The 25,720-nt window shown below is 36.1% G+C and overlaps 1 long non-coding RNA gene across 1 annotated transcript; it reads right to left on the bottom strand.

Moving 5' to 3' along the window:
• Positions 1-274: 274 nt before the first annotated feature.
• On the bottom strand, positions 275-15,783 carry LOC149414553 (uncharacterized). Its single transcript, XR_016303993.1, has 3 exons — positions 15,689-15,783; positions 1,205-1,351; positions 275-778 (listed from the first exon to the last, which is right to left on the bottom strand). It is a non-coding gene; the product is annotated as an uncharacterized LOC149414553 (long non-coding RNA).
• Positions 15,784-25,720: the final 9,937 nt, after the last annotated feature.

The raw sequence follows: 25,720 nt of genomic DNA, 5'->3' as shown, positions 1-25,720 counted from the left end.
TCGTGGGTAAACATGTGCCCTTGTAGATCTCTCTTCCGATGGCATGAATATTTACAGTCGGGACATGAAAAAGGTTTTTCACTACTGTGGGTAATCATATGACTTTTAAGAATTCCCTTTAAAGAGCTTGAATAGTTACAGTCAGCACATGAAAAAGGTTTTTCATCACTGTGTGTAAACATGTGCCTTATTAGATTTCTCTTCCAATAGCATGAATATTTACAGTCGGGACATGAAAAAGGTTTTTCACTACTGTGGGTAATCATATGACTTTTAAGATCTCCCTTTAAAGAGCTTGAATAGTTACAGTCAGCACATGAAAAAGGTTTTTCATCACTGTGTGTAAACATGTGCCTTTTTAGATTTCTCTTCCAATAGCATGAATATTTACAGTCGGGACATGAAAAAGGTTTTTCACCACTGTGGATAATCTTATGTCTTTTAAGATTTCCCTTTGAAGAGCATGAATAGTTACAATCGGGACATGAAAAAGGTTTTTCCCCACCGTGATTAAACATGTGCCCTTGTAGATCTCTCTTCCGATAGCTTAAATATTTAAAGTCAGCACATGAAAAAGGTTTTTCACCACTGTGGGTAATCATATGACTTATAAGATATCCCTTTAAAGAGCATGAATAGTTACAGTCAGCACAAGAAAAAGGTTTTTCTCGAGTATGAGTGCGCAAATGTCGTTCTAACGCTGATTCGTAATTGCAGGAATAGTTGCAATGAGGACAATGGTGTTGTTTTTTTCCAGGACCTGTCTTCCGGAAGCCGCCTGAAAAAGATTATGCATAAAGCTTATAAACATATAATAAATGTAAGCAGAAACAGTAAAATCATAAAAGCATTGGAAGAGCATAAATTGTTTACTTGAGCCTGCTCAAAAATTTCTTTGACTGTTTAGCGGGTTTTACAATGTTAAATTAACAACGACAAAAATTCCATGGCTCTGGAATGTGTTACATGTAGAATTATTTTATATGAATTCAATGTGAAAACACAACAAATTATTTATATTCTGGTCGAGGACCTTACCACTCGTTAATTGCGTTTTACTTACCGGCAACGCTTTAATCAATTATTTAATTAGTGAACTCAGTGCAAAAATAAATTATTTTTAATTTTTTGATGCCCTGGTGAAAGGCAAAAACAGAATCAATAAAATTTAATTTTGTAAAAAACGGATAAATATTCTGATTACCTGCGATCTTGGTAATCTTTTCGGAGTGCTCTAAGCATTCTTTTTTAACATCTGGTAGGTCTATGTCAATATCTGTATAAGGCATTCCCCCTCTAACTTCTTCTCGGGGTCCTGATTCTGTCTTGATGGTAACAGTTTCAATATCACCTGGAGAAACGAAACACAATACTAATAGTGATATGCTGAGAACAAAAGTGTATAACATTGAAAATTTCGGTCGCCCCTCTCCGAGTTAACACTATATCAAATGATATTTTGATTGTGAGAAGCGTTTTAACGGTCGTAAAAGACACCTGTTGGCGGTTAAGGAGTTACTTAATACGGAAAAAAGTATGATTAAAAATGTATTTCATAGTTGACTGAAAATCACACGAACTGAAATTCGAATATGTAAAAATGCAAGATCAAATAATACAAAGGAACGACCAAATGGTTGAGGGGATTTAAATAAATGCAATTGCATCATCTTATACAGGTTTTATCAACAAATAAAGTTATTCCGCGAGAAGATGACTAACTAACGCCGCAGAGAGGACGGACACACTCTTCTTGCCTAATTCACATTCATACATACTCTTTTATAATTCTGACTCTTGAGATGGCACAACTCGAGTAACTGGTTCACTTGATCGTGCCATGTCTCCCTCGGGCGTCCCCGACTTATGCTACCATTCACATTATCATCGATATTCTCATAACAATTTATCTTCGCTCATTCACTCTACATGCCTAAACCATCTATTCGACCCTTTCTTAATCTTACTCACTACGCTTACATCAGCCATGCACTCTTTGCGGTTCTCCACTTTTTTCACACCATCATATATGGTTTTACCACACATACGCCTCGGGGATCTCAATTCAACAGAATTCAATCTACCATAATCCTTTCTCTACCAGTTCCATGCCTCACTTCCATACATCAGGATAGGTACCAGCACTCCATTGTGGACTGCTAACTTCTTCCGACAGTTTTTTGTTAGCACCAACTGCGTTCAGTCCTCAATTTATGGAGTTACCTGCATTTAACCTTTTTTCAATATCTCTGTCAGCCATCCAATCTCTCGTAAACATCCTTGCTAACTACATATCCTCATCTACCTGCTCCAAGTATTCCTAATTCACAACTATATTGCACACTGTTTTCGTACTCCCTCTTGACCAATTTTCTTAAATTTTCTTTTGACTTAATTATATTCATCATAAACTCATTCTTCATACATACACATCCTAGATACGAGAGACCGCATCATCAGCTTACAACAGGCAACATACTTTCAGATTACTCAAACGCGCGGCCACCTCTTTCAATTCTTGCATACAATTATCCATATTTAGATTGAATAACCACGGTGACATTACACAGCCTTGTTTAACATATTTTGTGTTACCAAACCACCCCGTAAAACCACCGTTCACCCTAACACATGCAACGCTTCCGTCATACAGATACACAATTGCCTGATTCAGGTTCGTATTCACTCCATACTTCGGTAAAACCATCCATAGCTTTTTCTTTCGACTCGGTCATATGCTTTTTGTAGATCTACAAAGGAATAGAAAAGTTTCTGTTTTTTATACGTGACCTTTGCATAATGGCATGATCACAGCCCTTCTCCGATCTAAAGGGTGTATCCTTTTTTTAAACATTGGTTAAAAAGATTGCACAACCACGCGAGAATTATACAGTATTATCTCCTTTTAAATATTCAGCATCAATATTGTCGAAACCAAGAGCCTTACCATTTTTCATACATTTAGTCGATATTTTAGTCGATGCACATGTAAAAAATGATACACAACGAGCTGCTTAGATAACTGTATAGGGACGGTTACAATTCAAAAGATTACCAGAAATATTTCGATAAAATACGACGGTGAATGGAAAGATCACCGGCCCGTGTCTAATTGTTTATGAACAACAGGTATAACCGAAAGCTTTGGACCCAATAAAGTGGAGAGCACAAAACTCGTCTTATTTAGTAATAGCATCATTTTTTTAAGAAAGAAAAAGAAAGGATGCAAAAATAACCTTCATAAATATTTTATCGACGATCTGTATGCGGGAATTGTGGAGTCACTACGCACTGCCGCTAAATAAGCACCACAGCCAAATAGATTCCAGAATGAAATGACAATGTCATAAATAAACCACAATGTGTAGATTTATTGTGAAGTATCACGCAATGGGTTGGGTCCTTTGGCAGGAAATTGAAAATATCGAGAAGAAAATTAAAATCTGAATTATAAAACATCAAAAAACAGCGGAACAAAATTTTTTTACAGATTTGAAAGAATTTTGTCAAAAAACCAAACTTCTTAAAATCAATAGCGGCAAATTACTAAAATAATTCGCGGTAAATCCTAGAAATATAGAGATTTTTTGTGGAATAATAACGAAGGCGCACCTATCAACTTACGACTGCTGGAATGTTCCCGGCTCTAGTAGACGCGGGTGATATAAATGAAGGCACGCAGCGCTACAGTTCAGTCGGTTCTCAGAACTCAGTCTTTGAGTCAATATAAAACAAACCACCGACTCCGTGAGAACTCACATTTGCGCCTAGGTCTTGCGACATCTTCGCCGGCCTGCACATAGGCTTTGAGACATATTCGCTGGTCTGCGCCTAGGCCTCGCGGCATTTACATCGAACTGAGCGGGCCGCTCCCTTTATGAGCCCTTTAGCACTCTTATCATCTGCCGTCGAGATTCAGCGCACCTCCGGCTTTCATCTCACTGGAGCACCTGGAAGACCATGATCTTCACCACCAGTGATGAACATAACCAATCAGATAATCTTCACCAACAGCATCGAGCATCGGTCTGGAGTCATCGCTACAACTACACTGACTACTCCCTAAAGTCACTATACCACAAACCTTTTTCACTCGTCTCTCTCTACCGTCACCCCCAAACATAAAAGCTACGGTAACTTTGCAAAAACTTCGGAAAGAAACGAACCCACCTTCTTAGTAAAACAGAAAGGAACTTGTTTTTTTTTTGAATAACTTAATGAGTAAAACCTCAAATAGTTATATTTGATTATTGAAGACAAAATATTAAAGATGGGAACTTTTGAAACAGAAAAATGAGAAAAAGATAGTTGCATCTAGCCAGGACCCACGCCTTGCAGCTCTTCCAACTTAGCTAATGGGGCCCTATCTCCACAGGTCATATTCAACTGTATCATACTTCGAATAAGAAATACCAACATTATCTTCATTTACTCGTAGCGTATTATGTAGAATCGATATGTAGGTATCAGCAATGAGCATGTCTTTATAGCCTAGCAAAAACCTGTAGTTTAATTATGTATATTATATATTTCCTATCGTATTTTGCGTCTGTGTAACAGGTATGTACTAACAAAGAAATACCTGAATTGCTTTCGGAACTGGATTGCGGACATTCTTTTTTGATAAAACGATAATCCATATGCATTTCCGCAAGTATCACAGGAACTCTCTCTTCAGCACTTGTGCCTGGTTCTAATTTGATGGCGGTGGAATCCATGCTTTTACGTAACGATCTGGTAATTCGATTTTACTTTTACTTTGTAATGTGGTTGGAGGATTTTTTATGAGAAGGATGGCTGTTTTAGTTCAAGTTGTTTAAATCAACGAAACGAGGGAAGACAAAATATTATAACCAACAAAAAAAGTGACAGCAAGCCCGCGAAGATTTAGCCATAGAAATTACACAATTGAGAAAAAAATCGAGGAAATCATTTAATTCAAGTGTTACCATTTTAAGTCAAACACCATCGAACAGATGTTACGTAACAACAATGACTTTTATGATTATTTACATCAATAATAGTTTTAATGACTGTGAAAAATTCACTTTCGCTGCCTTAATGCTTGTATGGTCAATAGACCATTTAGCAAATTTTTACAGGAGACGTTTTTTTGGCTTGTACAGGCAAATTCTAAAAAAATCTTGATATTGGTCATTCCGTTTTATACATATGTGTAACAGGAAATGTTTAAAGATCATTTTTCTTAGATTGAAGCTATAATATTCCCATATTATGACTTTAAAGGTGGACGTTTAACATGGCTTGAAAATGATGAATGATTATTTGGGATATTGAACATATTGTTTGGAGATTGAACAATTCGGCTCAAGTAAGTCGTAAGTATTTTTTGTTCAATTAGCCAATTTGTGGTAAATTGTATGTACAGGGTGATTTTCAGAATTCAAACACTTTACTTTTATCTTAGGTAGTAGTTGACTTTAATTATTACTTTAAAATATACAAACAGCGTCCTTGGGGTGATTTTTAACAGAAACTGGTCTACATAAATCATCCAAATATTATGTAAAGGTGAAAACAACGTACAAGTTCAAAGGTACTTATCGCTAATATACTACTATCGGTTGTTGGTGCATGCGTGATTAAAAAAAAACCTGAGTGATTCGTAAAATTATTAAAGTTTTTTCAGTTGAAATTTGGAACTGATTGCTATTAAATCAAATAAATGAATCAATAATTCTATATTTGAAATGTGTGTTGATTTGTTTTTATTGTTTCGTTATCTTCATTTGACAAATGTAATTTTTAAATTTTACTTACTTTAAAAAAAATCTTCCAAAAGGTCTTATTTGCCGTGAGTGTATTATTTATGTTGATTTTCGTGATTAAAATATTATTTTTTTTAAATACTTTCAGCTCTTAAAATCCTAAAATTATATTATCCCGCGATCTTGATTATGGGTCTACGCTAGTATAACAATACATTTATTATTGTTAGTCGTGTGCCTAGTTGGTTTTATTGTAGTTCCTTCATAAGAAATTATTTGTTGTTTTTTATGTGACTAAAAAACGAAAAATCGGAAACTTTTAATTGAAAGAGTTCAAAATTGAAAGATTTGGACTTCGTTTTCATCAGCGATCTCAGCAGTAATAACGGACAAAATATGTGTCGTAGATGTCTTTCAATCAGACTATGAGAGCAGTTGACTTCTTGCACATTTCCATGTCCTGGCTCTTTTGTTGTATTTCTTGAATAAAAATAAGTTTTAATGCACTAATAACTAACTAACTAACCATCACGCCGTTTCCCCGCAGGGATAGGCAGAAAGGACGGACCGCCAAACAACTCGGTCTTGGCAATCACTCCTTGCCTCATTCACATTCATACATCGTCTCATACATACTCTTCTATTATTCTGACTCTTGACATGGCCCGACTCGAGTATCTATGCACTAATATAATATATTAAAACTCATTTTAGGTAAAAGCCCTAAGGGTGTACATAAATAATTGAAAAAATAAATAATAAATGAAGCACCTGTATATTTTCCTAGCAAATTCAAGAAGTACGTGTAAAATATGGTGAAAAAGCCTATAAATGACGTAATTTTAAGACTTACCTTTCTATTTTAGCTACTGGTTTAAGGTTTATTGATTCTGTAGTCGGTGAAGTAATTTTTCAGTTCAATGGCAGTATATATCCGCAATTAAACGTATTTTTAGTGGAACCATTTAGTTGTTAGAAAACAACCAAAAATCAACATGGCCGCTCATTTCAACTAGCCGACTCCTGATTGGTTGAAAGTGGAAATTGAACATTCAAGACGTTTGGCGGGATGTTGAACAAATATCTATGTACCAAATATTATATTCATAACGTTTGTTTGAATGTTCAATATCCGGGAGTTTGAACAAATAAGAACTATAACATTGTTCTTTGAGTTGGCACTCGAAAAATGCTGAAAATGTCACTTAAACCAAAAAGATTTTTTTGAGCTTCATTAATGCGCAATAGGTTAGTGAACATATTGGCATTCATAACTCAGTTTTGCAAAAAAAGGTCTATTGAACATACAATAATAAGGACAGCGCTTTGTTGATTTTCGTCACTTCTTGCGTAGCACGCAAAACCTTCTTGCTCAGTTTTCTAAAGTATTAGTGCATTAACTTTACAATATTTGTGTTATATTTTTGGTCATTTTAATTACCATTCGAATTCGATTGTCGAAGTCATTCAAATTCTCCCACTTCTAAATTTCTCATGACGTTTCTTCAACAAATTGGAATTGACTACTGCGCTTCGCCTTGTGCGTAAGTAGGTTCGTGTTATATTTATTAAGTAAGACTTAATCCCCTTGATTGGTATATTATAAAATATATCACATTTTACAACTTTCGCGACATATTAAATTGAGCTTCCCAACACCAACCATGTAAAAACGCGATAGATGATATTACATGGGTTTGTTCATCGTAGATTTAATACCGCCGTCACAAACGTCAACCACAAGATTAGTGAGTTTATTTCATCTCTACTTTATTATTAATTATTAATCTCTATAAGTAGTTAATTATATTATAAGATCACCCTTTTACGTCTTACGTTTACTCATTGTAATCAATAGATATCAACGAGCTTATTTTCTTTTACTTCAACATTTACTGAAATAATAAACCAATGTTTTATAAGTATTTATATTATTATTTAAAAAATGTTGCACAGCCCTGTTGCTGTGGAACCATTGTATTTGTCTAATAATGTGTATATCTGGGTGTAACAATTGACTGCTACATCAAATGGGCTGTACAAATTACTAATGTTTGTAAACGTTTACGGGCTATAGTAAGTAGGATTTATAAAATAAAATGCTTCGTGCATATAAGTACCTTATAATAAATCTACTCATCTCTAGCCGAGTCCACTATCCGATATGGAATTACGTCTTGGGGACATTCATGTAAAACAAATAAAAGCTATATACAAACGCTACAAAACTCCATTATTAAATTATTAATCCATAAATACACAAATGCACACAGAAGTCTTTGAATATTTTACCTGTTAGAGGATTATTGTTGTATAATATCATAAGTCAACAAATTATATCGTCGGATTCCTTGTATAAGGAAAGAGTCTACCATAAACATAACACAAGATTCACTCAAAATGATGGATTAGTGGTTCCGAAATGTACCAATAAATACGGAGAAAGAAATAATTATAAGCAATAATTAGTCATCCGAAACACTAATACACTAATCACAGCGCCTCTGGGATCATTTGACCACTGCCTAGTGACGACATCAATCCCCGTTAACCTCAGACCAACCAATGAGAGACTGAGGAGAAAAGTGTGGCACTATAGGTCAGCAGATTGGTTCGGTATGCGGGCCCATTTCAATGCTTTTCCGTGGTCAGCTGTTTGTTTTCGGACTTCGGACCCTTCAAGATGTGTCCAGGAGATTGGTGAAGTCATCAAATCGGCGATGGATGGCTTCATACAATCGACTACTAAAGAAACTGGTGTGGGCTCAAAGCCGTGGTTCAGTCGACAATGCTCCGAAGCAGTTCGACGAAAAAACGCGGCTTACCGAGCCTACAACACATCTCGAACGCCCGAAAGCAGATCAGCATACAACAAATTGGCAAATGAATGCAAGAGAATCATTAAGAGGTCAAAATTCGAACATGACTTGCAGATCAGCAAAAAGCTGGCTGCCTGCCCGCACGGCAGCAGAGCATTCTGGTCCCTTGCGGACTGAATAGGTCGAAATTTTTGCAAACACAGTTTGCCACCTCTTACCAGACCTGACGGCTCACTAGCAAACACCGCCACCGAAAAGGCTAACCTATTAGGGAAAATGTTGGCGGAAAACTCGACCTTCGATGACGGAGGTGCTGTTCCGCCGTCGGTTCCTCACTGCGGCTTCTATATGAAAAAGCTGAGGATCCGGCATCAGGATGTACTCCACGTTATACGGGGGCTCGATGTTAACAAAGCTAGTGGACCTGATGGAATACCTGCCCTGGTATTGCAGAGGTGTGCTGCGGAAATAGTTCCAGTTTTGACAAAGCTCTTCAAAATGTCCCTGAAGTGTGGCACTGTGCCCTCTGGTTGGAAAAAAGCGGTCATTCATCCTATTCCCAAGAAAGGTGACCGCTCCAACCCGGCCAACTACCGCCCCATAGCGATCACATCAGTTCTGTCCAAAGTGATGGAACGTGTGATCAACAACAAACTGCTCACATACCTCGAGAAGAACAAAATTATCAACGACCGTCAATACGGATTCCGGCGGAACCGCTCGTGCGGTGGTCTTCTCGCGTATGTGTCGCATGTTTGGGGGCGGTGCCTGGAACGTCACGGTGAGACCCAAACGGTCGAACTAGACATATCCAAGGCCTTTGACCGGGTCTGGCACCGAGGACTGGTCAACAAATTGCCTTCTTACGGACTTCCCGCATCCCTGTGTACGTGGATTGCTGACTTTTTAAGGGATAGGTCGATTCAGGCGTTGCTGACGGTTTCACCTCTTCCTCGCACTATATAAATGCTGGCGTCCCACAGGGATCGGTTCTGTCTCCGACTTTGTTTTTGTTGCACATCAATGACCTTTTGACATGTGCACCGATTCATTGCTACGCGGATGACAGTACAGTTCATGATAGCTTTTTGTTTTACAAGCCTCCAAAGGGCACACAAACTCCAACGGCTCGGAGGGCTTTGAAGCAGATAATGGACGGTTATCTCGAGAGTATTTCCTCCTGGGGTAAAAATAATCTCGTCGAATTTAATGTTTCAAAGACCCAATCCTGTCTGATTACGTCTTAAAGGGATCTAAATGATAATCTAGTCTCCTTCAACGGAAGCAATCTTCCGAACAGGCCATCCATTGATATGCTTGGTGTAACTATAAGTGACCAGCTCAGGTATGGGGGCTCCATCGAAGCCAGAGTAAAGCTGGCCTCTCAGAAGCTGGGCGTACTGTACAGGGCCCGCAGATACTTTAATAGTACACAACTGCTGACCCTGTACAAATCGCAAGTGCGCCCAACTGTCGATTTTGGCAGCCATCTCTGGTCCGGAGCCCCTAAATACCTGAAAAAAACCCTAGACTCTGTGCAAAAACGGGCGGTCCGTTTGATAGATTCCCCAATCTTAACAAACGGACTGCAATCTTTAGAGCACAGGCGTCAGGTAGGTATGCTGTCCTTGTTCTATCGGTATTACAATGGAAGATGCTCTGAGGAACTAGCGTCATTGATCCCTTCGGCACCGGTGCGTAGTCGGGATACACGCCAAACGCGCGCCCAACATTTGTACACGGTTGACATTTGTCACATGAGAACGGGTGGCTTCTACGATTCGTTCTTAAGTTCAACAGCTCGGCTGTGGAACGAACTGCCGCCCTCTGTGTTTCCTCCCTTCTACAACATGGGACTCTAAAAAAAAAAAAAAAAAAATTGAAAACATCTCAAAATAAATGCCGCAAGAACTCTAAACTACATTGTGCCCAAGATATCTAATAATCTACCAACGTCAATCAAAAATAATACCTTATGTACCACTAAAGTCAAATATAATCTAAGAAAATGGCAATTGGACACAGATAATATGTACTGATGCCCTACTGAGGCCCTTGTATAGCTTATTGGAATTCACAATGCAAATTAAAAATATATAGTAAATTGTACCTACCTATGTATGCTAATTATGGATATTCTTTCGATGTGACTGTTTCAATTGTACTTATCTGATTACATGTGCTTATACTGCAACTATATTTTTATTTTTTTTTATTTTCTTTTTCAGTTATATATTTATATTTTTGATATATTATCTTAACCGTGTCATTTTATAAAGTGTTGTGCCTGCTGACAAACTGCAAAAGCAGTTTCGATGGTTCGAATTGTAAAATAAATAAAAATTAACAATTATTTTTACAGTTAATAATTATATTAATTTACAAAAAAAAATTATTATTATTATTTTTTTGGTAAACTAATATTTAAGACAAGATTTTTTATGCACAGCACAAAGGGTAACAATTATTTTATAAGAAATAATTATAAGCCTGAAACACTCATCCACATTGAAAAATCTCCTGATACAGATACATGACGCCAACGGGACTTGAACCCGTGTCCTTTCGATTTCCGGTCGACAGCTCTGACCGCTGAGCTATGGCGGCTTATCTCTTATCCGCGAAATAATTCAATATATACTAGTGTTTCATTCAACAATTACTGCTTGTTACATTTTTTCACCTGAAAACAACCAACTTTATTTTATATGAGAAAGGCATTCTCACATTCTCACAGGCACTCTCAGTTAGTGAGTGTTTCAGGCTAATAATTATTGATTGTAAAAATAATTGTTACCCTTTGTGCTATGCATAAAAAATCTTGTCTTAAACATTAGTTTACCAAAAAAAAATAATAAAAATAAACAAAATTAAAAATACTCGATCTGATCAAGAAACATCGCTAAAGCCATTCGAAGCAACTTTTCGATTCTGAAGTTATTTGGGGATTTGGTGAATGAAAGATTTTGTGAGGTCACAGCGTTTGTCGATGCTCACGCAGTTAGTAGACTTGATCACTGGCGAATTTCCCAGGCCGAAGATCGACACCGCGTTGGTGGAGACCCGAATTGTAGATGGTGTTCAGCACTATGAAAGACGTTGAGTCTTCTTGGTACTCTAGGGTGATGGAAGAGTGACAAAGGTACGATTGACCTGATCGGCAGATGATGCGAGTTCGGATGAGCTCGCGATGCGAGAGATGCCGGACGGCAAAGATATCGCGGGGCAAAGGCGCAGACCAGCGAAAATATTACAAGGCCGAGGCGCTGCTGTAATCCCGCGGAGTCGATAATAATTTGTACTTAAAGGTCGTGCAACGCCGGGCGTAGTAGGTCCGTGGCCCATGGTGGCGCTGTGAGGTAAGAATGGGCCGGGGCGTGCTGGCCGGCTTAAGCGGCCGCCCAGTTGATTTAGCGGCGGGGGCTCGTATGGTACCCACTTGTAAGACTTTTGCAAGTAGGTAGTTGTAGCGTGCATTCGATCTTTTCTGGTAGGTTCTAATGCGATGCGGGTTGCATGTATCTACGTTCCAAAACCTTTAAGTTGCTACTGCTACAGTTATCTTTTACTAGAGTGATGCCGAGAGTATCTGCTATTTAGATGGAAGTAGAGTCAACTGCTTCGACCCACGCCAACTTCGCCACAGTGTATTTTACTTTTCTACACTTTGTGTGGCTACGGTCACTGTTATTACTCATTTAAGTTGAACCGTATCTTTATTTCGGCTTGTTTATGAAGAAACGTTGTATTTAGTTTTCTCAAATTCTTAGCGGAGCGGTCTCGTATAATTAGTGAAAGTGGTTGCGAAATATTTTCTACTTCAATTCTCATTGTAATTTTTTTTTAATTTTTTTTTTTTTTTTTTCTTTATTCATGAAATATTAATGTGTACAGTTTTTACATGCTTTTCGACTACCACACTAGACACACGCCCGTATTATGGTAGTCGAAGTAGTAATGCCTGTGTTTTTGCGCTCGCAATAAACCCGGGCGTTTATTGCAATAACATCATCAAAATTACAAACATGAAAGTAACCCGCCTCACTAGAAGATTTCTTTTCTGATGAGGGTGTATATTTGAATTTGAATAGATTATCGACGAAAATATCTACTTCAGCACACTCAATCTTATTATACAGTCGACTCATTTGGGTCAGAGGGCTAAAATAGGCAATATTATTTTTGAAATATTCAGGTGAAAAATGCTATGGTGTCTTTAACAATAGAATTGGGGACATTTATTTCAATATTGTTAAGACATAATGAGGTATCAAGATAGCTGTGGATAATTTTGAGCAAACATATTAGTTTGGTCAATTGCATTCTTATTTTAAGTGTATTAATCTTAAAGTATTCACGACGTGCGTCGTATGATCTAAGATGGTCATGTTTTTTTTTTTTTTTTTTATAGTGAATACCTCACAAGAGTCACAACTGCTCCCATCTGGAGCCAGTGAGACCAGAGGCGGTCCCTGCCTTAGTGCATTTGTGCACTGCACTGCCAAACATCGATATACCTACGTTAGAAATGTAAATTCGTATATCCACTCACGAAGAATTCACGCCAGATCATTATAATATTCTTACCAATCAAAGTTTGTACTAGACTGCCGCGCATGCGAAAAACAGTGTAATATATCAACCCGTGCATTTTCGGCTTTGCCGGAGACATGCCATGTACCTTCTATAGGCACTGTCTCTAGAGGTCGGAACCGTGAAATGAGCGAGACAGGTAGAGACCCATAACGGCTGATGATGTGTTAGAGTAGTGGAGATAGAAGCAGGTCTGTGCATTATCGGCGCATGCGCAGAAACATCCTGATATGTATCAAAACCTTAAACATGCGTAAAACGTTTGGAATGCATTAGTTAGGATTGACAGATTTCGAACTAATTAACAATGTTATAATATTCTAGCGTTACCGGCGCGATCTACATATCTGCAAACTTGACAGTATTCATTATTGGCGATTGACGCGACGTTTTAACGGTTTTAACGAGTTTTGCTCTGCAAAAAGCTTTTTAAAAATGAGTGCTAATGAAAACATTGCGGTTTTATCAAAAGTAACCGAAGTTCATTTAATCCCAACAAACTAGAGATGATTTTGCGAATGCTGACGGAGCAATATCAATTTTACAAGTGTAACTTGGTGGAGTGTTTTAGTGAAATAGTGAAACTGTTAAAAATAATTTGTACTATTCCGATGACAACTGTCGAGTGCGAAAGGTGTTTTTCTACGTTGAAACGTGTAAAAAAATTTTTGTCCCAAGATCGTCTCAATGTTTTATCAATGATGAGCATCGAAAAAAGTTTGATCTCGTCTATACCAGTCTTTAATAATCTTGTAATTGAAGAATTTTCTCAAATGAAAGAGCGACGAATGGATTTTCACTACAAATGAATTATTTGTACTGGGTATGTAGTTCCCTTTAAATCACTTTATTTTCCTATTTTACATTTTACCATTATTTGTGAAATGCACTGCTGGCAAATTCTGTCACGAGCCGCCTCTGAGTGAGACTATGGCATCCCCAATTGGGGGATGTTGTGAGGCTGAAGGTAAGTGGGGAAGGGAAAGAGGAAGGTGGAGAAGTACCTGGCTATTCAGATCTAGTCACTAAACACGGCTAAAGCCATTTGGAGCAACGTTTCAATTCTGAATGGTGGTCTTACACCAGGGCGATACTGGTAGTATCTTCCACTCTGGAACGTGCCGCAAATATACTATATATTATTTTAATTAATTAATTGTGAAATAACACAAATTAATCAAATAAAATTTATTTGCGCACGCCGGGTTCGAACCCGCGACCTTCGGAATGGCAGTCCAATGTGTTACCACTGGACTATGCCGGCCGTCAAAATGTAGTCCACATTTGAAAGTCTAAGGACGGGTTGTTTCGGAGAATTTGAACAATTCATCAAATTTCAACGCTCATTTTCCAGTTATACGAAGGATTTTTTCAAGTTCTGTTTTTATTTCAGTTCTGTCAAGCAAATAGCCTATAATGATATATTAACAGAACTTGAATAGGACTTTCACAGAACCCGGAAATGAACGTTGAAATTTGATAAATTGTTCAAATTCTCCGAAACAACCCGTCCTTAGTATTTTTTTTAACCGATTCTATAATTTTTTCATACTGTTTATGAGGATGTTAACGTTATTAACGATTTTAGTGGTTGTAACTTAATAAAAGTGGCATATGTTAATTAAAATGTGACCACGCCGATTGCAACGCTACTTATATCGGACAGACGGGAAGAGCTTTTTCAACTAGATTCAAAGAACATATAAGATGTTATAATAATAAGAACACATTTTCAAAATTCGCAGAACATCTCTTAGTAAATAATCACGTCCCGCTTGACAACAATGAACTTAAACCCTTGCACATAGAAAGAAAGGGCCTTAGATTAAATTTACTTGAACAATTAGAAATCAATAAAAGAACCAATGACCCTAATATAACATTAATTAATAAAGTAAGGAAAATTATTTATTCCCCGCTTCTAAGTATGTTCACAAAACATAAACAATATAACACATTTAAATAAATTAATAACTGCTACATCATTATTAAACAATTAAGAAAACATTAATGTGGGGAAAACAGACTTCAAAATACCCCCACAGAATATGAAATTTATTGTAGTAATATATGAAGTTTGTCGGATTGATATTTTGGAAAGCTGGCATAAATGCCGTTACACTAAGCGAGACGTGAGACTAAGTAAGAGTTGATTTGTAGTTTTGTTGCCTATGTAGGAAGGTTTCTTCGGACTGACATGAGTTGTCTTAGGTGGAAATGTAAGACGGTGCTTATAGTCCTTTTAATTTGACTCCGAGGCGAAAAGTCCAAATATAGATTGACACCGAGAAGTTTGACTGTTGTTTTTGGGATGATATCGCTGCCGGAAATAAAAATGGGTGAATCGTCTATGAAATGTTGATGTTTGTTTGTGGCCGCCCCGAGCATATAAATATATATTTTGAAAGTTAATACTAAACTCCTTAATGAACGCAAAAAATAATAATCATGATAATATGATGTGCTGTCTGTAAAACATTACAAAACGGATAAGAATTCCAAACATCTGAAATATAATTTTCAATAATTTTTACTTTTGCAACTTACTGTCTGTCAAAGTTCTCGCCGCATACTGCAAGCATTCTTTCTTCACATCCGGGAGGTAGATATCTATATCTGTATACGGCATCTCACATCCACCCTCTTCCTGGGACCCTGGTTCCTCCTTGATGGTAACACTCTCTGGGTTGGGAAGATCCATGGCCCTCTGTGATAGCGTTCCGGTTTAATATTAAGATGGTTATTGGCCCCACCTAAAAATTAAGTAGAACTGCATTAATTCTTAAAATAAAACCTTCAGTTGCAACGAAATATAGACGCCTCAGGTGCGATCTGTACCACGCTACAAAAATATCATAGGCGGTTATTTGACCTCGTTCATCAAATATATCGAATATCAAGGTTGAGGTATAAACTGTGTCGCCCTCCATTATCACTCTACTTTAAAATGTATAGAACTGTCTCATTCATACCTCGTTTATTGCGCTTGTAAGAGTCAATCAATTGTTCGATTAAAACTTGAATTATGATTGCAATAAATAACTGCCCGGCAAAAGACACGTTATAAGACGTTACAGTGGAGAGTTAAAACATAAAATACAGCTTTAATTAAATGATAGAAGAGAGAGCGCTCAGTTAAGGAAGAAAAATAACTTAATACAATGAAAAATTCACAAAATAATTAAATCTAAATGACGATATCTGTTATAAAAATAAGAAACGCATCATTAGTTTCTGCATTTCAGGGTTTAAAGGGAAAAAAGTTGTGATTTCTTTTATTAACAATGCGTAAAAGCAAGACTTCAAAATATGACGCAATAATGGAATTATCTATTTGGAATAAGTTTTCTGTTCAGGGTAAAGATTTAACAATCTAACCAATCGCGTAATTGGCATTTGTGACAGCGGCCGTAAGTCTACAATGACCCAACCTACCTACAAGAAAAATAGAAGTGCAATAATTAGAATAACTTCGAGATATAAATGTGATGGTCACTGAAACAATACCAAACTGTATGATAAAACACAAAAAATGTTAGTTAATACAATATTACTTTAGAATAGCGGAGGAAGGATGGTATAACGACAGTAACATTGGCGTCACCTGTTACACTGACACTAAATTCCATAGACAATGACAAATCGAAGAAAATAATCATTAATAAGACAGCTGCCGACAGTTCCTACCTTTGATAAATAAAATAAAATAATATAGAACTATAATATAATGTTTGGAATACAAATCATATAAAGTTTTGATAAAACCCAAATCGATTTTGATCAAAATAATTTTCAATACTAAAAATTTAATTTATAAAAATTTTAGTAAAAAAGGAATAGCAATTAATTTCTTACGAACAAGGATGTGTTAAATAAGTTAACTTTTAAAATCACACACACAATAACTGTAATATTAAATTTATGAAACATTGAAATTTGTGTATTATTGAGAAATTTTATATAATTTTAATGCATTAAACATGCATAATGCCCAAAGTTTACTTAATAAATGTTTGTAAATTAATTAAACAACAAAAGTTGCACAAATAATTCGGAAACGAGTTATGGATGAAATGTAAAATCCGATGCTTAATCATTTTTATATTGATACCTGTACTGATGATACATTTTTATTTTTAATATGAAGACCGCACAAGAGACCCAACTGCTCACAACCTGAGCTAATCTAATGAGACTGTGGCCTCCCTTAGTAGGGTATATTGGTCGGTTGAATGTAGAGGGAGGGAAGGAAATGGCGATTTTTTTGAATAAATATAGATAAGGATATAAAAATCCTGTCCATAAATAAAGGGGCTTCATCAGATGACCGGCTTTTTTGTCCAGCGGTATTTTGTTTATTGGATTCGTCATTCGTCAGTCTTTTGAAAGTGTCATTAATCCAAATTGCATAATTGTGAAAATTTTTATCAATCTTTACGTCAAATTGACGGTACAACTTGAATCAGTTATTAGTATTAGCAAATTCTAATATTATTGGCTAACGATATCACGAACTTTTTTGTTGTAGGTCGCATTGGTCATCACAAAATGTACATTTAAGCATGTCCTAGCTTATAATAAAACTCAACAGTCGCTCAGTTTGATTTGGAGCAACTGCCGTTATAATAATAATAATATCTTTATTGTGACAAATTTTCAAACTATAACTATAGAAATACATGAAAGACTGTTTTGTGTTCATTGGTTTATAAATTAGATGAGTATATAATTTTATCACGGAAAGTAATATATAAACAGTAGGTAAAATAAATGTAAATAAAAGAAATGTTAATGTAGTTATGTGTTAAGGTTTATCATAGCCCGCCTCACTAGGCTTAGGCTGTGTTGAGGCAGCTATCTACCAAGTTTACTTATAGTACTATAAAGTACCTACAATTATATAACAATAAGAACACTCAATAGTTAGGTAGCATCAATATCAATACATCATTTACCAAGTTCGTTTATAGTCCTAATAATATACCTACAATAATTATATGAAAATACATACAATAATTAGGTTGCATCAATAACTGCGAATTTGGATGAGTGCACCGGTAAAGGCCCTATCATTACTTTTGATCCAAATTATCAGGAAGAATGTTGTAAAGTCTTGTCGCAAGATATCTAAAGTTTCGTTGTCCAAAAGTAGTGTGCGTTACAGGAATTTGAAGTAAGTCTTTGTTATTGCTTCGAGTACAGCAAGTATTAGATCATTTTTCGTAGTATGTATGAATATTTGTGTATAGGTGAGTGAGTATTGTTTTTTCGTACGTCTGCCGAACATCAAACACATTCATAATATTAAAGATTAAGTTCGAGTCAGTAATTAGAGGAAGCCTAAGAATTATTTTTATAATAGTTTTCTGTGCCTTTATGATTGGGTCTAGTGTAGGTGAAGTTCCACCTCCCCACGCTATGATACCATACTCAATAATAGATTGACAGAGTGCAAAATAAACCATTTTCAAGTGTTGTGAGTTGAGGAAGTTTCGTATCGTTCTGAAGAAGTGCATGGTTTTTCTTATTTTGTTTGCAATTATTTGAGTGTGAAGATTCCATTTGAGGTATGGATCAATGGTGAGGCCGAGGTACTTTATCTGAGCAGTGCGCTCAATGTAGGGACACTGACAACATTCTTCAGAATTCAAACATGTGTGTATTCCAATAGAGGCATCGTCATGAGGTTGACCTGTAATATTAATGCTTGATGTGATGTATTTGGTTTTCTCGGCATTCAGTGTGAGCGTATTTGTATCCAACCACTTTTTTATAATGCTTATGTCCCTTTCAGCTTTTTTGTAGACAGCTGGCCAAGTGTCAGCTTCAAACAGAAGAACAGTGTCATCGGCAAAACTAACAATTTCCCACTGAATATTAATGTTACATAAGTCGTTAATATACACCAGGAACAAAATCGGTCCTAATATGCTTCCTTGTGGTATACCATAATAAGTTGAGCAGGTGTTGCTTAGTACGTTATTTATTTTAACTTGTTGCTTACGTCCATTAAGGTAGCTTTTAAAGAATTTAAGTTCGTTGTCCGCAATACCGATTTTTTCAAGTTTATTTGTTAATTTACTGTACGATATTGTATCAAAGGCTTTAGAAAAGTCTCAGAATGTTGAAATACATTTTTTGCTTTTATCAAGGTTTTTAACAATGAAATCAGTGACAGCAGCAATAGCGTCTGAGGTACTCTTGTTTTCTTGAAACCCGTATTGATTTTCTGAGATCAGTTTATGGCTCACGAGAAATTTTACCAACTGTGATAACATTGATAACCTTTTCAAATACTTTAGATAGACTAGTTAGTAGAGTTATTGGTCTTTAGTTGTTTATGTCTGTCTTGTTACCTGCTTTATGTAGAGGAATAACAATACCTTGTTTCAGGTTTGAGGGGAAGTGGCCCTGAGTGATACAAGAATTTATTAAGTGTTCTAGGGGCAATGCGATTTCCGTAGACAGCGTTTTTAAAATCTTGGTTGATAACCCATCAACTCCGGCACTGGACGTGTTTTGTAGGGAATTAATTATTTTTATAATCTCTTCCCCAGACACTGTTTGAAAGTTAAATCTTCTATGAGAAAATTGGAGTCCTACCTATTTCATTAGTTTGAGCATTCCCATAATTTGGTGGACGAGAAGCAAGATGTGACCCAATATTAATAAAAAAATTATTGATGTGATCCGCAACGAGCTTTGGTTTTTTGAGGTGTCAATAATTTTTCCATCAATGCAGAGTTTACTTATGTCCTGTGTGGCTTTGGTGTTTTGTGTATTTGTGGCTTCTCTTAAAATTTGCCATATTTTTTTGGGATCGTTGTTGCTTTCTTTGATTTTGACTGCGTAGAAGATTTCTTTTGCCTTTCTAATGACGTCACCGCACGTTTTTCTGTATATTTTGTAGATGTTTATTCCTATTATGTCATATGGATTTTCTTTCATTTTTTTGTGTAGTGCGTTTCTTCTACGAATGCAGTTGATGATTGAATAGTTTATCTATGATTTCAAGGGTTTTATTTTGTTTGGAATATTTTTTGTCAGTGTTGTGGTATTATTAATTAATTCGTTTTTCAAAAAGTCTACAAAATATCTCCACGCATCATCTGAGTTTTTTATTTGGAAGAGTTCTTGCCAAGATTAATTTTTATTTATGTTTTTTAAATTTTCAAAATTAATGTTATCGTAAACGATTGACTGATCTCTTCTATTTTTAGTGATTTTAGATTACAATTTAAAAATAATTGTGTAATGGTCTGTTATTGTCGATTTGTAAACATGCTTTTATTTTGTTTATTAGTTTTGACCATTATGTGATCAATGCATGATGTTGAGTCATTAGCAATTCTTGTTTGAAATTTTCATAAGGTATCAAAGTTTTTTTGAACAATTTTCGGGTATGGTCAATTAGGATTTTAATTTTGTAAAGTCGGTCACCAGGAATTTGTGTGTCGGGGTTTGAGAAGTGTAACATTCGCAATATAATTTCGTAACGATCCCTAGACATGGTTTTTCCGAAAATTGTACTAGCGAGCAATGGGTCAGTGGACCAGTGATCTTCGATAGTAAGATGTCGGTTTCTAGTCATTAACATTAACAGTGCAAAAAAAAAAACATTTCTACGACAGATGTGTCTACCCATTTACGAAGTCTGGATTTTTGGGAAGGTTATTGTTTTGATATGGTGGCTATATAATATCGATTAGTTTCGATCACCATTTTTGTCACTATTTCTTTGTTCAAAAAGTATTCAAAAAAGTCAATTTCCGATGAATTACCAGAAAATAAAGTGGCTGGATCAAAACCTGACACAAAAACATCAAATTCATGAACTATTGGAATAAATGGACCAGAGGTCCAAGAAGAAAAGCAGTGCATTTACGGTATAGTCTAAGTTAGGTGTACGAGAGTCATGATCTTGGCTTGTCCCGGGGGCGTTTATTTTACTGTCACTAACTTATTCAGTAATTGTTATATCTTGATCATCTTCACTTATTTCTAAATCAGAGTCAATGTCTAAAATTTTTTCATAAATTTCGTCTTCCGTAAGACGGCGGTTTGCCATTTTTAAGGGAGTTCAATTTTGATATATTAACGGAAAGCCTATAAATATAGACAGATATATTACAATTTAGGTTGTCCACAAAATTTGGAAAGAAAATCACAAAAGAAAGTCAGTCAACAAGTCTCGAGTAAAATAACTATTTTTAAAACACGTCACGTCACTTAAGTTCACAAACAAACTAATGTACCACAGAAAAATAAATTACTTAAAAAGATTCGCAAAATAGAAATCGGTCAATATTTTACATCGACGCATAAGTCCATCAAAGCAGATTGGATCACCTAAGAAATATTATGGATGACACAACGGTTCAGCGGCGGGACATTCAAATGACTGAATGAAGATTTAACGAATCATCGCCTTCACAATGTTTTTTGTAAACAATTTATTATATTTTAACCAGCAAACGCCAGACGTCAGTTAGATAAAGGATTGAACTATTTTTTGGTTCAGTTATCTGCTAAATTCGTCGGGTATTTACGTAGTATACAGCCGCTAAAGTCAAACGCATGATATGATGCGCATAGCGGTGAGGGCACAAATTATTTTCGCATGAATTGATGCGCGTAGCGGCGAAAAATAGTTAGTGAGATTTTGTAAGAAAACAACAACACCTGATTAAATTACCTTTATTAAACTTTCCTTTGCTGTGCTAAAAAAATCCACGCGTTCCGGTGCAATGTAGTCAATATAAATCACATTACATTTTATGTCAAAAGTGGGAATAATTGTAATTTAATTGCTGAAAACATGAAAAAACCATTGGCAGATACTAAAAAAAACGTGCGAGGGGTCCACATATAACGACGGTCCGCGACCGACTGCCGGCGGCTGGCACACACACAGAGTTTTTCGGTCGTAGGTATCTATGGTCTAAATCAAAATATTATATAATGTGGATTTCTCATGTTCCCGCATAGCAAACTAAAGCGGGACATCAATAGCGTGTCATTTCCTCGCACACTCTTCGCGTAGCATTGTCACACGGTTGATTGGATTGGTGTATTTGTTTCCGATTTTTAACAAAAATCTCTTAATTTTTAATTGAATTTGAAAACTATGGAAAATTTTATTTTTTAATTCAGTGCATAAATGTATAACGGAGAAATACATAAAATCTGAACCAAGAATTTATTATATTTATAGAGTTATTCAAGTTATTAGAAGCAATGTGTAGTAAATACACACCATAGATATGGAAAGGTTAAAAACAACAATCTTTTTAATTTTCCTTTGAATAATAAGAAAAACAAAATATTTTTGAACAAAACGACATCAAAAAACACCCTACAAAAAAATGTATTTATTTCATAGTTGAAAAGTCCATTTGAAATTAAATAATAATAATAATAATAGGTACCTAATCGTAGACAAATTATTTATCGACGATGATAGTTAATAAAAACAACATTGTGAATCTGCACTGCTGGAAATCTAGAAATGCATTCCCGAATTCGCCATTTCAAAACCACGCAAGCATCTTCAGCGTGAAAAGTGGCGAACCTGGCGGCGGGAAATACGACTACCTCGACGTTCGTTGGGCGCGCCGTGACCGGTTCTTGTTTCGGCCACCAGAGTTTAAGGTAAATTCATCGCTAACTTTCCGTACGAAATCTGGCCGAGTTCACAAATGGTATGAAAAAAAAATTTCATACGATTTCGGGCTAAATTTTTCCATACCAAATTGTCAGCTCGAAATTCAAACGAAAAAGAACCTTAGATTCGATATAAAACGAGGGGCGTTGCGGTCGTTTTATGTCTGCATTTTGATTGGTAAAAAAAAGCACCCGGTGCACGCGAAAATAAACTCTCGATTCTATACGGATCGAAGAACAGAGTGGTCGTCTTTTACCTCAACTACCCCCGAAAAAAACAAATGCACAATAAGATGTTAATATATATATGGTTCAACTTCGGCATACATTTTAAATACTTATTATTTCCAATAATTTGCAGCTGTGCTGGAAAAAAAGCTTTTTGAAAGTAGTCATTTGCTTTTGTGGATATTTTTGTAAAAAGGTGACCTTTGACAGCTTCCATAGCTTATGAAAAATTCCAAGTGTAAAATTATGTAAAAGGTTCAAAATGGATGGGAACATCCCTTAATAACTATGGATGGAATCAAATCAGTATAAAATGAAGTTTTAGGTTGCCATTTATTATTGCTAAATTGAAATCTACAGTTTCGAAGTTTTCAATTAGAATCTTATTGCGCATTAGTTGTTTTTACAGGGTGTGTTTTTTAAAAACTCTATTAGCAAACATGAACAGTTGCAATCGGAGGACGAAAAAGATTTTTCTCCAGAAGAGCTGAATACTGAAAAATGAATAAGGCAGAAGGATCATGAACACGGTTTTTCTCGGGTATGGATAAGAGTGTGACGTTTTAACGTTCTATTGCGAGAACATACATAGCCGCAGTAGGAACATGAATAAGGTTTTTCTCTAGTATGGGTAAACATGTGACTTTTTAAAGTTCCCCTTAGAGAACATGAATAACTGCAGTAGGAACATGAATAGGGTTTTTCTCCAGTATGGGTATGCATGTGAAGTTTTAAAGTTCCCTTTTGAGAACATGAATAGCTGCAGTAGGAACAAGAATAAGGTTTTTCTCCGGTATGGGTAAGCATGTGACTTTTTAAATTATCTTTTCGTGAACCTGAATAACTGCAGACGGAACAAGAAAAAGGTTTTTCTCCAGTATGGGTAAGCATGTGACGTTTTAAATACCCTATTTCAGAAAATGAATAGTGGCAGTTGGAACACGAAAAAGGTTTTTTTTCAGCGTGGGTAAGCATGTGACGTTTTAAAACTCCCTTTAGAGTATATGAAGAACTGCAGTCGGAACATGTAAAAGGTTTTTCTCCAGTATGGGTGCGCAAGTGCAGGGCTAACTTTAACTTGCGTGAGCAGGAGTAGTTACAGTGGGAACACGAGAAGGCGTTTTCTCCAGGATACTTCCCCAGGTTCATTATCGAGTCTGAAAAAGATGGTGTATAAAGATTAATAAATTTGTATCTTAAAATTTAAAAATTACTAAAACGAATCGAGAAAAAACATTTCACCTGCTGCCAGGGTAGTACTTTCAGATGGCTCTAAGCATTCCTTTTTCATATCCGGCAGGTCTATTTCAATTTCAGTAAAAGGAAACTCCCCTCCATCTTCTTGTTGGAGTCCTAGTTCTGCCTTGATGGGAACAGTCTCTACATTAATGCTACCTGGAATAACAAATAATTTAACCCACCGAAAACATTGATCACCGATCCGTCGCCTTGGTCGCCTGGCTTATATAGGTCACATTCTTCGAGAACAATCTGGAGATCGCGAGTAGATGGGTTGGCGGCTTCGCTATTATTCTAGCAGCATACATTCACCGTCTTACTAGTAGGTTCCATTTTGATGCGCGTTGCGTTTATTGAATTTCTAGAACCCACTAGCATACTTAAAAGGGTGGTATAGTGTAGTTACTGAGAGGTGTAGTCAACATAAAGTGAAAAGTGTAGCGGTATGCTCGTTGCACCCAACGGAGACAATCAAACTATTCCAAAATATCAACTCAACCCAACCGAACCCGACCCGAACCCACCCTACCCATCCCTACTCATCCCAACACGACCCAACCTAAATCATCCCTACCCAAAACGAATCAACCCAATCCAACCAAAAGCACCTCTCCAAACTCAACTTATATCACACTTTTAAAATTACTTGGTACATTAATTTATTTATTCATACGAATTCGATCTCGCTAGTGAAAAGGGAACACAATAATAAAAGCCATTGAACTAATACTAAGCTATGAAAAGCAATTGACCTTATTGAAGTACTCGTGTATACTGGATATCTACACCGTATTTACTAATTTTATAATCCAGTTTAAACGATATTTTGCTATTATTGACATCAAAAGAAGTTTATTTAAAAAAAAAAAACATTGCAAATAATTATTAAAATCAAAGGATAAACATAAATGAATTAAATGTCACCTCAAATCATGTAATAAAATAATTCAGCTCATTAAAATAGCTTTTCAAGTACGATTATACTGGATATGCTGATTTATAAAAATATTGTCAGGTAATTTGTCTTACTCGCCCTTTGGTGAATTCTTTCAGAGGGCACAAAGTATTCCTTTTTTAATACAAGGAACCCCGAGATTAATTTCAGTATAAGATATTTCAGTTGATTTAACGGTGACTCTCTCTAGATTTTAAAGCTCCGTTGCACCCATTTCACCTTTTAAGAGAAAATAATTATTCATAAAGTGGAACCAACAAACGGGATGACCCAGTCGCAAAATATCATTGAAAATATATCGTCAATGTTTTGCACGACTGTATTAATATTTTCACGGTCGCAAAAATTGCTCTAATTTGCAACGTTCTATCGGCATCTACTATTTCTATAGTATAATTGAAGGTAGCACACAGACATTTGCAACAAAAGTTCCTACCGATACCCTCTTCTTAAACCCCCCTCACAACCTAACATAATATAGTTCCCTCATCGGC

The sequence above is a fragment of the Hesperophylax consimilis genome, chromosome 20 (genome assembly GCF_061612785.1).
Source record: "Hesperophylax consimilis isolate HC1 chromosome 20, BYU_Hcon_1.0, whole genome shotgun sequence".
Classification (NCBI taxonomy): Eukaryota; Metazoa; Arthropoda; class Insecta; order Trichoptera; family Limnephilidae; genus Hesperophylax; species Hesperophylax consimilis.
This window is presented reverse-complemented; position numbering and strand designations above follow the sequence as displayed.